The 14,709-nt window shown below is 57.0% G+C and overlaps 21 non-coding genes and 1 pseudogene across 21 annotated transcripts; all 22 read left to right on the forward strand.

Annotated features, from left to right (window-relative positions):
- Positions 1–746: 746 nt before the first annotated feature.
- Positions 747–866, forward strand: LOC138780384 (5S ribosomal RNA). Its single transcript, XR_011361248.1, has one exon. It is a non-coding gene; the product is annotated as a 5S ribosomal RNA (ribosomal RNA).
- A 582-nt stretch (positions 867–1,448) lies between these two features.
- Positions 1,449–1,567, forward strand: LOC138780395 (5S ribosomal RNA). The gene has a single exon (XR_011361258.1). It is a non-coding gene; the product is annotated as a 5S ribosomal RNA (ribosomal RNA).
- A 396-nt stretch (positions 1,568–1,963) lies between these two features.
- LOC138780440 (5S ribosomal RNA) lies at positions 1,964–2,082 on the forward strand. Its single transcript, XR_011361296.1, has one exon. It is a non-coding gene; the product is annotated as a 5S ribosomal RNA (ribosomal RNA).
- An 860-nt stretch (positions 2,083–2,942) lies between these two features.
- On the forward strand, positions 2,943–3,062 carry LOC138780385 (5S ribosomal RNA). Its single transcript, XR_011361249.1, has one exon. It is a non-coding gene; the product is annotated as a 5S ribosomal RNA (ribosomal RNA).
- A 582-nt stretch (positions 3,063–3,644) lies between these two features.
- Positions 3,645–3,763, forward strand: LOC138780406 (5S ribosomal RNA). Its single transcript, XR_011361262.1, has one exon. It is a non-coding gene; the product is annotated as a 5S ribosomal RNA (ribosomal RNA).
- Positions 3,764–4,159: 396 nt separating this feature from the next.
- LOC138780441 (5S ribosomal RNA) lies at positions 4,160–4,278 on the forward strand. The gene has a single exon (XR_011361297.1). It is a non-coding gene; the product is annotated as a 5S ribosomal RNA (ribosomal RNA).
- An 860-nt stretch (positions 4,279–5,138) lies between these two features.
- Positions 5,139–5,258, forward strand: LOC138780386 (5S ribosomal RNA). Its single transcript, XR_011361250.1, has one exon. It is a non-coding gene; the product is annotated as a 5S ribosomal RNA (ribosomal RNA).
- A 582-nt stretch (positions 5,259–5,840) lies between these two features.
- Positions 5,841–5,959, forward strand: LOC138780407 (5S ribosomal RNA). The gene has a single exon (XR_011361263.1). It is a non-coding gene; the product is annotated as a 5S ribosomal RNA (ribosomal RNA).
- A 348-nt stretch (positions 5,960–6,307) lies between these two features.
- Positions 6,308–6,426, forward strand: LOC138780408 (5S ribosomal RNA). The gene has a single exon (XR_011361264.1). It is a non-coding gene; the product is annotated as a 5S ribosomal RNA (ribosomal RNA).
- A 396-nt stretch (positions 6,427–6,822) lies between these two features.
- On the forward strand, positions 6,823–6,941 carry LOC138780442 (5S ribosomal RNA). Its single transcript, XR_011361298.1, has one exon. It is a non-coding gene; the product is annotated as a 5S ribosomal RNA (ribosomal RNA).
- A 348-nt stretch (positions 6,942–7,289) lies between these two features.
- LOC138780409 (5S ribosomal RNA) lies at positions 7,290–7,408 on the forward strand. Its single transcript, XR_011361265.1, has one exon. It is a non-coding gene; the product is annotated as a 5S ribosomal RNA (ribosomal RNA).
- Positions 7,409–7,802: 394 nt separating this feature from the next.
- Positions 7,803–7,921, forward strand: LOC138780443 (5S ribosomal RNA). The gene has a single exon (XR_011361299.1). It is a non-coding gene; the product is annotated as a 5S ribosomal RNA (ribosomal RNA).
- An 860-nt stretch (positions 7,922–8,781) lies between these two features.
- On the forward strand, positions 8,782–8,901 carry LOC138780387 (5S ribosomal RNA). The gene has a single exon (XR_011361251.1). It is a non-coding gene; the product is annotated as a 5S ribosomal RNA (ribosomal RNA).
- A 582-nt stretch (positions 8,902–9,483) lies between these two features.
- Positions 9,484–9,602, forward strand: LOC138780427 (5S ribosomal RNA). Its single transcript, XR_011361282.1, has one exon. It is a non-coding gene; the product is annotated as a 5S ribosomal RNA (ribosomal RNA).
- Positions 9,603–9,998: 396 nt separating this feature from the next.
- Positions 9,999–10,117, forward strand: LOC138780445 (5S ribosomal RNA). The gene has a single exon (XR_011361300.1). It is a non-coding gene; the product is annotated as a 5S ribosomal RNA (ribosomal RNA).
- Positions 10,118–10,465: 348 nt separating this feature from the next.
- On the forward strand, positions 10,466–10,584 carry LOC138780410 (5S ribosomal RNA). The gene has a single exon (XR_011361266.1). It is a non-coding gene; the product is annotated as a 5S ribosomal RNA (ribosomal RNA).
- Positions 10,585–10,978: 394 nt separating this feature from the next.
- On the forward strand, positions 10,979–11,097 carry LOC138780446 (5S ribosomal RNA). The gene has a single exon (XR_011361301.1). It is a non-coding gene; the product is annotated as a 5S ribosomal RNA (ribosomal RNA).
- An 860-nt stretch (positions 11,098–11,957) lies between these two features.
- Positions 11,958–12,077, forward strand: LOC138780399 (5S ribosomal RNA; annotated as a pseudogene).
- A 582-nt stretch (positions 12,078–12,659) lies between these two features.
- LOC138780428 (5S ribosomal RNA) lies at positions 12,660–12,778 on the forward strand. Its single transcript, XR_011361284.1, has one exon. It is a non-coding gene; the product is annotated as a 5S ribosomal RNA (ribosomal RNA).
- A 396-nt stretch (positions 12,779–13,174) lies between these two features.
- On the forward strand, positions 13,175–13,293 carry LOC138780447 (5S ribosomal RNA). Its single transcript, XR_011361302.1, has one exon. It is a non-coding gene; the product is annotated as a 5S ribosomal RNA (ribosomal RNA).
- A 348-nt stretch (positions 13,294–13,641) lies between these two features.
- On the forward strand, positions 13,642–13,760 carry LOC138780412 (5S ribosomal RNA). Its single transcript, XR_011361267.1, has one exon. It is a non-coding gene; the product is annotated as a 5S ribosomal RNA (ribosomal RNA).
- Positions 13,761–14,154: 394 nt separating this feature from the next.
- Positions 14,155–14,273, forward strand: LOC138780448 (5S ribosomal RNA). Its single transcript, XR_011361303.1, has one exon. It is a non-coding gene; the product is annotated as a 5S ribosomal RNA (ribosomal RNA).
- Positions 14,274–14,709: the final 436 nt, after the last annotated feature.

A 14,709-nucleotide genomic window follows, 5' to 3' on the forward strand; every position in this document is an offset into this window, starting at 1 on the left:
CCGTGGAAGCCTGGCCTACTCCTCCTCCTCCTCCTCCTCACGTTGGGCAGCAGCATTCTTGCTCACTCCTTTTACAGTAGTAGTGGGCTTGACTGCAACAGCGGCAGCCGTGACCTGCAGGGGGCTAACTTACAGCACAACACCTGCTGTAGATTTTGGCAGGCGAGGCCAGGCGCCCTAGAAAGGAGGCGCCGTCTGAAAAGCAGCTTGCGGTCACCGGCAAAAGCATCTCACCTTCTTCCTTGAACTGACGCCTGGACGCCCTACGCCATCCCGTGTTGCCGGCCCGGCCGCTTCTTTCCTGTCCACCCCGAGTTACTTCTGAGCCTGTGGAAGCCCTGCAGCCAGCCCTTTGAAAGAAAGGCACCTACTGAGAGGGGGCAGTGATGTGTCAGGTTTTCCCTGGGTGGACAAGAGCTGAGGTGCGTGAGGGCGGCACCCGGCCCTTGCATCCGCCTTTAGGACCCCACCCTCCCCGGTGGGGCCGGAGTGGTGCGGTGCTGGGATCCACGACTTGAGAGCTCCTAGCCCAACTCCAGGCTAGGGAAGACTCCTCGGCAAAGGAAAGGAGCGCGTCTGTCCGCGCGCTGTGACATCCCTGCTGCCATGGGCTGCTTTGCCTTATGGAAGGTGTGGGGATAGGGGGGGTTGGCGCTACCACTCGGCCAGCCCTCTGTGCCTAAGTCTGCGGGTCTGCGAGGCGCAGGGAGGAGGCCTTCTTGGGCCACGGAGTCAGCGTGGCTGACGTCTACCGGCCATACCACCCTGGGCACGCCCGATCTCGTCTGATCTCGGAAGCTAAGCAGGGTTGGGCTCGGACAGTACTGGGACGGGAGACCTCCCGGGAATACCGAGTGCTGTAGACCCTTTTCGGCCTTCCTTTAAGTCTTGCCGTCTTCCCCTGCCCAGCAAGCATTGGAGGGGGCTCCGTTCTGGAGGTCAGCATGAAGGCGTGCCAGAGCTTGAAGCCCAATGCCCCCCGAAAAAGGCCAGTGGGACGGAGGTCTGCGTGGGCCCCGCATCGGTCCATCCAGATGAGCCCTGTAGCCCGAGGGGTGTAAGCCAGAGCCTTAAAAGCAGTGTGGGACGATCGATGGCCGTCCGTTGTAAAGCTTCCCCCTGCAAAGCAGCTTGTGTGACTAAAGCATAGAGTGAGTGAGCGCGCCCAAGCAGCTTAGGAGCTAGTGTGAGGAAGGTGAGGGGGCTTTTGGTGGTAAGGCTTTGAAAAAAAGCAAAAAAAAAAAAGAAGCAAAGACAGGCAGGAGAGTTTGCCAGGTGGTTGTCATGAGGCTAGAGGGGCTGTGCAGAAGGCTGCGCTTGCTGGGAGTGGCCGGCTGCAGACTGTAAAGGGAAGGAAAAGTGAATAGATAGCAGAAAGCAGGCTCTGTGCTGAGCAGCCGTCAGGCAGACTGCAGAGTAGAAGAGCAGTAAAAGAGAGGCTGATCTCTGCCTACGGCCACACCACCCTGAACACGCCCGATCTCGTCTGATCTCGGAAGCTAAGCAGGGTCGGGCCTGGTTAGTACTTGGATGGGAGACCGCCTGGGAATACCAGGTGCTGTAGGCTTTTGCTTTTCCTCCCTTCCACCAGCAGGGGTCAGTCTCCTCTATGGCTTTTCCCCATTCTATTTTTCAACTGCACATTTGCTTTGTTTTTTGAAGGTGCTTTCTCTCTTGTGCTGAGGAAGCCTGGCCTCCTTCTCATGGGGGCCTGCAGCATTGATGCTAACTCCTTTTAGTAGGGGATTTGACTGCAACAGCAGAGGAAGGAGAGTTGGAGAGGGGCCTGTCATGAGGCTAGAGGGCTGGCTGTGAAGGAGGCTGCGCGCGCTTGCTCTGCCCGGCTGCAGACTGTGAAGCGAAGGAAAAGCCAATAGAAAGGATAGCAGAAAGCAGGCCCTGCGCCGGGCAGCCGTCAAACAGACTGCCGAGTAGAAGAGCAGTACAAGAGAGGGCTAACTCTGCCTACGGCCACACCACCCTGAACACGCCCGATCTCGTCTGATCTCGGAAGCTATGCAGGGTCGGGCCTGGTTAGTACTTGGATGGGAGACCGCCTGGGAATACCAGGTGCTGTAGGCTTTTGTTTTTCCTCCCTTCTAACAGCAGGGCCCAGTCAGTCTCCCCTCTAGCTTTCTCCCCTTCTCTTTTTCAAGCGGGCATTTGCTTCTTTTTTTAGGTGCTTTCTCTCTTGTGCCGTGGAAGCCTGGCCTACTCCTCCTCCTCCTCCTCCTCACGTTGGGCAGCAGCATTCTTGCTCACTCCTTTTACAGTAGTAGTGGGCTTGACTGCAACAGCGGCAGCCGTGACCTGCAGGGGGCTAACTTACAGCACAACACCTGCTGTAGATTTTGGCAGGCGAGGCCAGGCGCCCTAGAAAGGAGGCGCCGTCTGAAAAGCAGCTTGCGGTCACCGGCAAAAGCATCTCACCTTCTTCCTTGAACTGACGCCTGGACGCCCTACGCCATCCCGTGTTGCCGGCCCGGCCGCTTCTTTCCTGTCCACCCCGAGTTACTTCTGAGCCTGTGGAAGCCCTGCAGCCAGCCCTTTGAAAGAAAGGCACCTACTGAGAGGGGGCAGTGATGTGTCAGGTTTTCCCTGGGTGGACAAGAGCTGAGGTGCGTGAGGGCGGCACCCGGCCCTTGCATCCGCCTTTAGGACCCCACCCTCCCCGGTGGGGCCGGAGTGGTGCGGTGCTGGGATCCACGACTTGAGAGCTCCTAGCCCAACTCCAGGCTAGGGAAGACTCCTCGGCAAAGGAAAGGAGCGCGTCTGTCCGCGCGCTGTGACATCCCTGCTGCCATGGGCTGCTTTGCCTTATGGAAGGTGTGGGGATAGGGGGGGTTGGCGCTACCACTCGGCCAGCCCTCTGTGCCTAAGTCTGCGGGTCTGCGAGGCGCAGGGAGGAGGCCTTCTTGGGCCACGGAGTCAGCGTGGCTGACGTCTACCGGCCATACCACCCTGGGCACGCCCGATCTCGTCTGATCTCGGAAGCTAAGCAGGGTTGGGCTCGGACAGTACTGGGACGGGAGACCTCCCGGGAATACCGAGTGCTGTAGACCCTTTTCGGCCTTCCTTTAAGTCTTGCCTTCTTCCCCTGCCCAGCAAGCATTGGAGGGGGCTCCGTTCTGGAGGTCAGCATGAAGGCGTGCCAGAGCTTGAAGCCCAATGCCCCCCGAAAAAGGCCAGTGGGACGGAGGTCTGCGTGGGCCCCGCATCAGTCCATCCAGATGAGCCCTGTAGCCCGAGGGGTGTAAGCCAGAGCCTTAAAAGCAGTGTGGGACGATCGATGGCCGTCCGTTGTAAAGCTTCCCCCTGCAAAGCAGCTTGTGTGACTAAAGCATAGAGTGAGTGAGCGCGCCCAAGCAGCTTAGGAGCTAGTGTGAGGAAGGTGAGGGGGCTTTTGGTGGTAAGGCTTTGAAAAAAGCAAAAAAAAAAAAGAAGCAAAGACAGGCAGGAGAGTTTGCCAGGTGGTTGTCATGAGGCTAGAGGGGGCTGTGCAGAAGGCTGCGCTTGCTGGGAGTGGCCGGCTGCAGACTGTAAAGGGAAGGAAAAGTGAATAGATAGCAGAAAGCAGGCTCTGTGCTGAGCAGCCGTCAGGCAGACTGCAGAGTAGAAGAGCAGTAAAAGAGAGGCTGATCTCTGCCTACGGCCACACCACCCTGAACACGCCCGATCTCGTCTGATCTCGGAAGCTAAGCAGGGTCGGGCCTGGTTAGTACTTGGATGGGAGACCGCCTGGGAATACCAGGTGCTGTAGGCTTTTGCTTTTCCTCCCTTCCACCAGCAGGGGTCAGTCTCCTCTATGGCTTTTCCCCATTCTATTTTTCAACTGCACATTTGCTTTGTTTTTTTAAGGTGCTTTCTCTCTTGTGCTGAGGAAGCCTGGCCTCCTTCTCATGGGGGCTTGCAGCATTGATGCTAACTCCTTTTAGTAGGGGATTTGACTGCAACAGCAGAGGAAGGAGAGTTGGAGAGGGGCCTGTCATGAGGCTAGAGGGCTGGCTGTGAAGGAGGCTGCGCGCGCTTGCTCTGCCCGGCTGCAGACTGTGAAGCGAAGGAAAAGCCAATAGAAAGGATAGCAGAAAGCAGGCCCTGCGCCGGGCAGCCGTCAAACAGACTGCCGAGTAGAAGAGCAGTACAAGAGAGGGCTAACTCTGCCTACGGCCACACCACCCTGAACACGCCCGATCTCGTCTGATCTCGGAAGCTATGCAGGGTCGGGCCTGGTTAGTACTTGGATGGGAGACCGCCTGGGAATACCAGGTGCTGTAGGCTTTTGTTTTTCCTCCCTTCTAACAGCAGGGCCCAGTCAGTCTCCCCTCTAGCTTTCTCCCCTTCTCTTTTTCAAGCGGGCATTTGCTTCTTTTTTTAGGTGCTTTCTCTCTTGTGCCGTGGAAGCCTGGCCTCCTCCTCCTCCTCCTCCTCCTCACGTTGGGCAGCAGCATTCTTGCTCACTCCTTTTACAGTAGTAGTGGGCTTGACTGCAACAGCGGCAGCCGTGACCTGCAGGGGGCTAACTTACAGCACAACACCTGCTGTAGATTTTGGCAGGCGAGGCCAGGCGCCCTAGAAAGGAGGCGCCGTCTGAAAAGCAGCTTGCGGTCACCGGCAAAAGCATCTCACCTTCTTCCTTGAACTGACGCCTGGACGCCCTACGCCATCCCGTGTTGCCGGCCCGGCCGCTTCTTTCCTGTCCACCCCGAGTTACTTCTGAGCCTGTGGAAGCCCTGCAGCCAGCCCTTTGAAAGAAAGGCACCTACTGAGAGGGGGCAGTGATGTGTCAGGTTTTCCCTGGGTGGACAAGAGCTGAGGTGCGTGAGGGCGGCACCCGGCCCTTGCATCCGCCTTTAGGACCCCACCCTCCCCGGTGGGGCCGGAGTGGTGCGGTGCTGGGATCCACGACTTGAGAGCTCCTAGCCCAACTCCAGGCTAGGGAAGACTCCTCGGCAAAGGAAAGGAGCGCGTCTGTCCGCGCGCTGTGACATCCCTGCTGCCATGGGCTGCTTTGCCTTATGGAAGGTGTGGGGATAGGGGGGGTTGGCGCTACCACTCGGCCAGCCCTCTGTGCCTAAGTCTGCGGGTCTGCGAGGCGCAGGGAGGAGGCCTTCTTGGGCCACGGAGTCAGCGTGGCTGACGTCTACCGGCCATACCACCCTGGGCACGCCCGATCTCGTCTGATCTCGGAAGCTAAGCAGGGTTGGGCTCGGACAGTACTGGGACGGGAGACCTCCCGGGAATACCGAGTGCTGTAGACCCTTTTCGGCCTTCCTTTAAGTCTTGCCGTCTTCCCCTGCCCAGCAAGCATTGGAGGGGGCTCCGTTCTGGAGGTCAGCATGAAGGCGTGCCAGAGCTTGAAGCCCAATGCCCCCCGAAAAAGGCCAGTGGGACGGAGGTCTGCGTGGGCCCCGCATCGGTCCATCCAGATGAGCCCTGTAGCCCGAGGGGTGTAAGCCAGAGCCTTAAAAGCAGTGTGGGACGATCGATGGCCGTCCGTTGTAAAGCTTCCCCCTGCAAAGCAGCTTGTGTGACTAAAGCATAGAGTGAGTGAGCGCGCCCAAGCAGCTTAGGAGCTAGTGTGAGGAAGGTGAGGGGGCTTTTGGTGGTAAGGCTTTGAAAAAAGCAAAAAAAAAAAAGAAGCAAAGACAGGCAGGAGAGTTTGCCAGGTGGTTGTCATGAGGCTAGAGGGGGCTGTGCAGAAGGCTGCGCTTGCTGGGAGTGGCCGGCTGCAGACTGTAAAGGGAAGGAAAAGTGAATAGATAGCAGAAAGCAGGCTCTGTGCTGAGCAGCCGTCAGGCAGACTGCAGAGTAGAAGAGCAGTAAAAGAGAGGCTGATCTCTGCCTACGGCCACACCACCCTGAACACGCCCGATCTCGTCTGATCTCGGAAGCTAAGCAGGGTCGGGCCTGGTTAGTACTTGGATGGGAGACCGCCTGGGAATACCAGGTGCTGTAGGCTTTTGCTTTTCCTCCCTTCCACCAGCAGGGGTCAGTCTCCTCTATGGCTTTTCCCCATTCTATTTTTCAACTGCACATTTGCTTTGTTTTTTTAAGGTGCTTTCTCTCTTGTGCTGAGGAAGCCTGGCCTCCTTCTCATGGGGGCCTGCAGCATTGGTGCTAACTCCTTTTAGTAGGGGATTTGATTGCAACAGCAGAGGAAGGAGAGTTGGAGAGGGGCCTGTCATGAGGCTAGAGGGCTGGCTGTGAAGGAGGCTGCGCGCTTGCTCTGCCCGGCTGCAGACTGTGAAGCGAAGGAAAAGCCAATAGAAAGGATAGCAGAAAGCAGGCCCTGCGCCGGCTGATCTCTGCCTACGGCCACACCACCCTGAACACGCCCGATCTCGTCTGATCTCGGAAGCTAAGCAGGGTCGGGCCTGGTTAGTACTTGGATGGGAGACCGCCTGGGAATACCAGGTGCTGTAGGCTTTTGCTTTTCCTCCCTTCCACCAGCAGGGGTCAGTCTCCTCTATGGCTTTTCCCCATTCTATTTTTCAACTGCACATTTGCTTTGTTTTTTTAAGGTGCTTTCTCTCTTGTGCTGAGGAAGCCTGGCCTCCTTCTCATGGGGGCCTGCAGCATTGATGCTAACTCCTTTTAGTAGGGGATTTGACTGCAACAGCAGAGGAAGGAGAGTTGGAGAGGGGCCTGTCATGAGGCTAGAGGGCTGGCTGTGAAGGAGGCTGCGCGCGCTTGCTCTGCCCGGCTGCAGACTGTGAAGCGAAGGAAAAGCCAATAGAAAGGATAGCAGAAAGCAGGCCCTGCGCCGGGCAGCCGTCAAACAGACTGCCGAGTAGAAGAGCAGTACAAGAGAGGGCTAACTCTGCCTACGGCCACACCACCCTGAACACGCCCGATCTCGTCTGATCTCGGAAGCTATGCAGGGTCGGGCCTGGTTAGTACTTGGATGGGAGACCGCCTGGGAATACCAGGTGCTGTAGGCTTTTGCTTTTCCTCCCTTCCACCAGCAGGGGTCAGTCTCCTCTATGGCTTTTCCCCATTCTATTTTTCAACTGCACATTTGCTTTGTTTTTTGAAGGTGCTTTCTCTCTTGTGCTGAGGAAGCCTGGCCTCCTTCTCATGGGGGCCTGCAGCATTGGTGCTAACTCCTTTTAGTAGGGGATTTGATTGCAACAGCAGAGGAAGGAGAGTTGGAGAGGGGCCTGTCATGAGGCTAGAGGGCTGGCTGTGAAGGAGGCTGCGCGCTTGCTCTGCCCGGCTGCAGACTGTGAAGCGAAGGAAAAGCCAATAGAAAGGATAGCAGAAAGCAGGCCCTGCGCCGGCTGATCTCTGCCTACGGCCACACCACCCTGAACACGCCCGATCTCGTCTGATCTCGGAAGCTAAGCAGGGTCGGGCCTGGTTAGTACTTGGATGGGAGACCGCCTGGGAATACCAGGTGCTGTAGGCTTTTGCTTTTCCTCCCTTCCACCAGCAGGGGTCAGTCTCCTCTATGGCTTTTCCCCATTCTATTTTTCAACTGCACATTTGCTTTGTTTTTTTAAGGTGCTTTCTCTCTTGTGCTGAGGAAGCCTGGCCTCCTTCTCATGGGGGCCTGCAGCATTGGTGCTAACTCCTTTTAGTAGGGGATTTGATTGCAACAGCAGAGGAAGGAGAGTTGGAGAGGGGCCTGTCATGAGGCTAGAGGGCTGGCTGTGAAGGAGGCTGCGCGCTTGCTCTGCCCGGCTGCAGACTGTGAAGCGAAGGAAAAGCCAATAGAAAGGATAGCAGAAAGCAGGCCCTGCGCCGGGCAGCCGTCAAACAGACTGCCGAGTAGAAGAGCAGTACAAGAGAGGGCTAACTCTGCCTACGGCCACACCACCCTGAACACGCCCGATCTCGTCTGATCTCGGAAGCTATGCAGGGTCGGGCCTGGTTAGTACTTGGATGGGAGACCGCCTGGGAATACCAGGTGCTGTAGGCTTTTGTTTTTCCTCCCTTCTAACAGCAGGGCCCAGTCAGTCTCCCCTCTAGCTTTCTCCCCTTCTCTTTTTCAAGCGGGCATTTGCTTCTTTTTTTAGGTGCTTTCTCTCTTGTGCCGTGGAAGCCTGGCCTACTCCTCCTCCTCCTCCTCCTCACGTTGGGCAGCAGCATTCTTGCTCACTCCTTTTACAGTAGTAGTGGGCTTGACTGCAACAGCGGCAGCCGTGACCTGCAGGGGGCTAACTTACAGCACAACACCTGCTGTAGATTTTGGCAGGCGAGGCCAGGCGCCCTAGAAAGGAGGCGCCGTCTGAAAAGCAGCTTGCGGTCACCGGCAAAAGCATCTCACCTTCTTCCTTGAACTGACGCCTGGACGCCCTACGCCATCCCGTGTTGCCGGCCCAGCCGCTTCTTTCCTGTCCACCCCGAGTTACTTCTGAGCCTGTGGAAGCCCTGCAGCCAGCCCTTTGAAAGAAAGGCACCTACTGAGAGGGGGCAGTGATGTGTCAGGTTTTCCCTGGGTGGACAAGAGCTGAGGTGCGTGAGGGCGGCACCCGGCCCTTGCATCCGCCTTTAGGACCCCACCCTCCCCGGTGGGGCCGGAGTGGTGCGGTGCTGGGATCCACGACTTGAGAGCTCCTAGCCCAACTCCAGGCTAGGGAAGACTCCTCGGCAAAGGAAAGGAGCGCGTCTGTCCGCGCGCTGTGACATCCCTGCTGCCATGGGCTGCTTTGCCTTATGGAAGGTGTGGGGATAGGGGGGGTTGGCGCTACCACTCGGCCAGCCCTCTGTGCCTAAGTCTGCGGGTCTGCGAGGCGCAGGGAGGAGGCCTTCTTGGGCCACGGAGTCAGCGTGGCTGACGTCTACCGGCCATACCACCCTGGGCACGCCCGATCTCGTCTGATCTCGGAAGCTAAGCAGGGTTGGGCTCGGACAGTACTGGGACGGGAGACCTCCCGGGAATACCGAGTGCTGTAGACCCTTTTCGGCCTTCCTTTAAGTCTTGCCGTCTTCCCCTGCCCAGCAAGCATTGGAGGGGGCTCCGTTCTGGAGGTCAGCATGAAGGCGTGCCAGAGCTTGAAGCCCAATGCCCCCCGAAAAAGGCCAGTGGGACGGAGGTCTGCGTGGGCCCCGCATCGGTCCATCCAGATGAGCCCTGTAGCCCGAGGGGTGTAAGCCAGAGCCTTAAAAGCAGTGTGGGACGATCGATGGCCGTCCGTTGTAAAGCTTCCCCCTGCAAAGCAGCTTGTGTGACTAAAGCATAGAGTGAGTGAGCGCGCCCAAGCAGCTTAGGAGCTAGTGTGAGGAAGGTGAGGGGGCTTTTGGTGGTAAGGCTTTGAAAAAAGCAAAAAAAAAAAAGAAGCAAAGACAGGCAGGAGAGTTTGCCAGGTGGTTGTCATGAGGCTAGAGGGGGCTGTGCAGAAGGCTGCGCTTGCTGGGAGTGGCCGGCTGCAGACTGTAAAGGGAAGGAAAAGTGAATAGATAGCAGAAAGCAGGCTCTGTGCTGAGCAGCCGTCAGGCAGACTGCAGAGTAGAAGAGCAGTAAAAGAGAGGCTGATCTCTGCCTACGGCCACACCACCCTGAACACGCCCGATCTTGTCTGATCTCGGAAGCTAAGCAGGGTCGGGCCTGGTTAGTACTTGGATGGGAGACCGCCTGGGAATACCAGGTGCTGTAGGCTTTTGCTTTTCCTCCCTTCCACCAGCAGGGGTCAGTCTCCTCTATGGCTTTTCCCCATTCTATTTTTCAACTGCACATTTGCTTTGTTTTTTTAAGGTGCTTTCTCTCTTGTGCTGAGGAAGCCTGGCCTCCTTCTCATGGGGGCCTGCAGCATTGATGCTAACTCCTTTTAGTAGGGGATTTGACTGCAACAGCAGAGGAAGGAGAGTTGGAGAGGGGCCTGTCATGAGGCTAGAGGGCTGGCTGTGAAGGAGGCTGCGCGCGCTTGCTCTGCCCGGCTGCAGACAGTGAAGCGAAGGAAAAGCCAATAGAAAGGATAGCAGAAAGCAGGCCCTGCGCCGGGCAGCCGTCAAACAGACTGCCGAGTAGAAGAGCAGTACAAGAGAGGGCTAACTCTGCCTACGGCCACACCACCCTGAACACGCCCGATCTCGTCTGATCTCGGAAGCTATGCAGGGTCGGGCCTGGTTAGTACTTGGATGGGAGACCGCCTGGGAATACCAGGTGCTGTAGGCTTTTGCTTTTCCTCCCTTCCACCAGCAGGGGTCAGTCTCCTCTATGGCTTTTCCCCATTCTATTTTTCAACTGCACATTTGCTTTGTTTTTTTAAGGTGCTTTCTCTCTTGTGCTGAGGAAGCCTGGCCTCCTTCTCATGGGGGCCTGCAGCATTGGTGCTAACTCCTTTTAGTAGGGGATTTGATTGCAACAGCAGAGGAAGGAGAGTTGGAGAGGGGCCTGTCATGAGGCTAGAGGGCTGGCTGTGAAGGAGGCTGCGCGCTTGCTCTGCCCGGCTGCAGACTGTGAAGCGAAGGAAAAGCCAATAGAAAGGATAGCAGAAAGCAGGCCCTGCGCCGGCTGATCTCTGCCTACGGCCACACCACCCTGAACACGCCCGATCTCGTCTGATCTCGGAAGCTAAGCAGGGTCGGGCCTGGTTAGTACTTGGATGGGAGACCGCCTGGGAATACCAGGTGCTGTAGGCTTTTGCTTTTCCTCCCTTCCACCAGCAGGGGTCAGTCTCCTCTATGGCTTTTCCCCATTCTATTTTTCAACTGCACATTTGCTTTGTTTTTTTAAGGTGCTTTCTCTCTTGTGCTGAGGAAGCCTGGCCTCCTTCTCATGGGGGCCTGCAGCATTGGTGCTAACTCCTTTTAGTAGGGGATTTGATTGCAACAGCAGAGGAAGGAGAGTTGGAGAGGGGCCTGTCATGAGGCTAGAGGGCTGGCTGTGAAGGAGGCTGCGCGCTTGCTCTGCCCGGCTGCAGACTGTGAAGCGAAGGAAAAGCCAATAGAAAGGATAGCAGAAAGCAGGCCCTGCGCCGGGCAGCCGTCAAACAGACTGCCGAGTAGAAGAGCAGTACAAGAGAGGGCTAACTCTGCCTACGGCCACACCACCCTGAACACGCCCGATCTCGTCTGATCTCGGAAGCTATGCAGGGTCGGGCCTGGTTAGTACTTGGATGGGAGACCGCCTGGGAATACCAGGTGCTGTAGGCTTTTGTTTTTCCTCCCTTCTAACAGCAGGGCCCAGTCAGTCTCCCCTCTAGCTTTCTCCCCTTCTCTTTTTCAAGCGGGCATTTGCTTCTTTTTTTAGGTGCTTTCTCTCTTGTGCCGTGGAAGCCTGGCCTACTCCTCCTCCTCCTCCTCCTCACGTTGGGCAGCAGCATTCTTGCTCACTCCTTTTACAGTAGTAGTGGGCTTGACTGCAACAGCGGCAGCCGTGACCTGCAGGGGGCTAACTTACAGCACAACACCTGCTGTAGATTTTGGCAGGCGAGGCCAGGCGCCCTAGAAAGGAGGCGCCGTCTGAAAAGCAGCTTGCGGTCACCGGCAAAAGCATCTCACCTTCTTCCTTGAACTGACGCCTGGACGCCCTACGCCATCCCGTGTTGCCGGCCCAGCCGCTTCTTTCCTGTCCACCCCGAGTTACTTCTGAGCCTGTGGAAGCCCTGCAGCCAGCCCTTTGAAAGAAAGGCACCTACTGAGAGGGGGCAGTGATGTGTCAGGTTTTCCCTGGGTGGACAAGAGCTGAGGTGCGTGAGGGCGGCACCCGGCCCTTGCATCCGCCTTTAGGACCCCACCCTCCCCGGTGGGGCCGGAGTGGTGCGGTGCTGGGATCCACGACTTGAGAGCTCCTAGCCCAACTCCAGGCTAGGGAAGACTCCTCGGCAAAGGAAAGGAGCGCGTCTGTCCGCGCGCTGTGACATCCCTGCTGCCATGGGCTGCTTTGCCTTATGGAAGGTGTGGGGATAGGGGGGGTTGGCGCTACCACTCGGCCAGCCCTCTGTGCCTAAGTCTGCGGGTCTGCGAGGCGCAGGGAGGAGGCCTTCTTGGGCCACGGAGTCAGCGTGGCTGACGTCTACCGGCCATACCACCCTGGGCACGCCCGATCTCGTCTGATCTCGGAAGCTAAGCAGGGTTGGGCTCGGACAGTAATGGGACGGGAGACCTCCCGGGAATACCGAGTGCTGTAGACCCTTTTCGGCCTTCCTTTAAGTCTTGCCGTCTTCCCCTGCCCAGCAAGCATTGGAGGGGGCTCCGTTCTGGAGGTCAGCATGAAGGCGTGCCAGAGCTTGAAGCCCAATGCCCCCCGAAAAAGGCCAGTGGGACGGAGGTCTGCGTGGGCCCCGCATCGGTCCATCCAGATGAGCCCTGTAGCCCGAGGGGTGTAAGCCAGAGCCTTAAAAGCAGTGTGGGACGATCGATGGCCGTCCGTTGTAAAGCTTCCCCCTGCAAAGCAGCTTGTGTGACTAAAGCATAGAGTGAGTGAGCGCGCCCAAGCAGCTTAGGAGCTAGTGTGAGGAAGGTGAGGGGGCTTTTGGTGGTAAGGCTTTGAAAAAAGCAAAAAAAAAAAAGAAGCAAAGACAGGCAGGAGAGTTTGCCAGGTGGTTGTCATGAGGCTAGAGGGGGCTGTGCAGAAGGCTGCGCTTGCTGGGAGTGGCCGGCTGCAGACTGTAAAGGGAAGGAAAAGTGAATAGATAGCAGAAAGCAGGCTCTGTGCTGAGCAGCCGTCAGGCAGACTGCAGAGTAGAAGAGCAGTAAAAGAGAGGCTGATCTCTGCCTACGGCCACACCACCCTGAACACGCCCGATCTTGTCTGATCTCGGAAGCTAAGCAGGGTCGGGCCTGGTTAGTACTTGGATGGGAGACCGCCTGGGAATACCAGGTGCTGTAGGCTTTTGCTTTTCCTCCCTTCCACCAGCAGGGGTCAGTCTCCTCTATGGCTTTTCCCCATTCTATTTTTCAACTGCACATTTGCTTTGTTTTTTTAAGGTGCTTTCTCTCTTGTGCTGAGGAAGCCTGGCCTCCTTCTCATGGGGGCCTGCAGCATTGATGCTAACTCCTTTTAGTAGGGGATTTGACTGCAACAGCAGAGGAAGGAGAGTTGGAGAGGGGCCTGTCATGAGGCTAGAGGGCTGGCTGTGAAGGAGGCTGCGCGCGCTTGCTCTGCCCGGCTGCAGACAGTGAAGCGAAGGAAAAGCCAATAGAAAGGATAGCAGAAAGCAGGCCCTGCGCCGGGCAGCCGTCAAACAGACTGCCGAGTAGAAGAGCAGTACAAGAGAGGGCTAACTCTGCCTACGGCCACACCACCCTGAACACGCCCGATCTCGTCTGATCTCGGAAGCTATGCAGGGTCGGGCCTGGTTAGTACTTGGATGGGAGACCGCCTGGGAATACCAGGTGCTGTAGGCTTTTGCTTTTCCTCCCTTCCACCAGCAGGGGTCAGTCTCCTCTATGGCTTTTCCCCATTCTATTTTTCAACTGCACATTTGCTTTGTTTTTTTAAGGTGCTTTCTCTCTTGTGCTGAGGAAGCCTGGCCTCCTTCTCATGGGGGCCTGCAGCATTGGTGCTAACTCCTTTTAGTAGGGGATTTGATTGCAACAGCAGAGGAAGGAGAGTTGGAGAGGGGCCTGTCATGAGGCTAGAGGGCTGGCTGTGAAGGAGGCTGCGCGCTTGCTCTGCCCGGCTGCAGACTGTGAAGCGAAGGAAAAGCCAATAGAAAGGATAGCAGAAAGCAGGCCCTGCGCCGGCTGATCTCTGCCTACGGCCACACCACCCTGAACACGCCCGATCTCGTCTGATCTCGGAAGCTAAGCAGGGTCGGGCCTGGTTAGTACTTGGATGGGAGACCGCCTGGGAATACCAGGTGCTGTAGGCTTTTGCTTTTCCTCCCTTCCACCAGCAGGGGTCAGTCTCCTCTATGGCTTTTCCCCATTCTATTTTTCAACTGCACATTTGCTTTGTTTTTTTAAGGTGCTTTCTCTCTTGTGCTGAGGAAGCCTGGCCTCCTTCTCATGGGGGCCTGCAGCATTGGTGCTAACTCCTTTTAGTAGGGGATTTGATTGCAACAGCAGAGGAAGGAGAGTTGGAGAGGGGCCTGTCATGAGGCTAGAGGGCTGGCTGTGAAGGAGGCTGCGCGCTTGCTCTGCCCGGCTGCAGACTGTGAAGCGAAGGAAAAGCCAATAGAAAGGATAGCAGAAAGCAGGCCCTGCGCCGGGCAGCCGTCAAACAGACTGCCGAGTAGAAGAGCAGTACAAGAGAGGGCTAACTCTGCCTACGGCCACACCACCCTGAACACGCCCGATCTCGTCTGATCTCGGAAGCTATGCAGGGTCGGGCCTGGTTAGTACTTGGATGGGAGACCGCCTGGGAATACCAGGTGCTGTAGGCTTTTGTTTTTCCTCCCTTCTAACAGCAGGGCCCAGTCAGTCTCCCCTCTAGCTTTCTCCCCTTCTCTTTTTCAAGCGGGCATTTGCTTCTTTTTTTAGGTGCTTTCTCTCTTGTGCCGTGGAAGCCTGGCCTACTCCTCCTCCTCCTCCTCCTCACGTTGGGCAGCAGCATTCTTGCTCACTCCTTTTACAGTAGTAGTGGGCTTGACTGCAACAGCGGCAGCCGTGACCTGCAGGGGGCTAACTTACAGCACAACACCTGCTGTAGATTTTGGCAGGCGAGGCCAGGCGCCCTAGAAAGGAGGCGCCGTCTGAAAAGCAGCTTGCGGTCACCGGCAAAAGCATCTCACCTTCTTCCTTGAACTGACGCCTGGACGCCCTACGCCATCCCGTGTTGCCGGCCCAGCCGCTTCTTTCCTGTCCACCCCGAGTTACTTC

This window comes from Dendropsophus ebraccatus, unplaced genomic scaffold (genome assembly GCF_027789765.1).
Source record: "Dendropsophus ebraccatus isolate aDenEbr1 unplaced genomic scaffold, aDenEbr1.pat pat_scaffold_825_ctg1, whole genome shotgun sequence".
Classification (NCBI taxonomy): domain Eukaryota; kingdom Metazoa; phylum Chordata; class Amphibia; order Anura; family Hylidae; genus Dendropsophus; species Dendropsophus ebraccatus.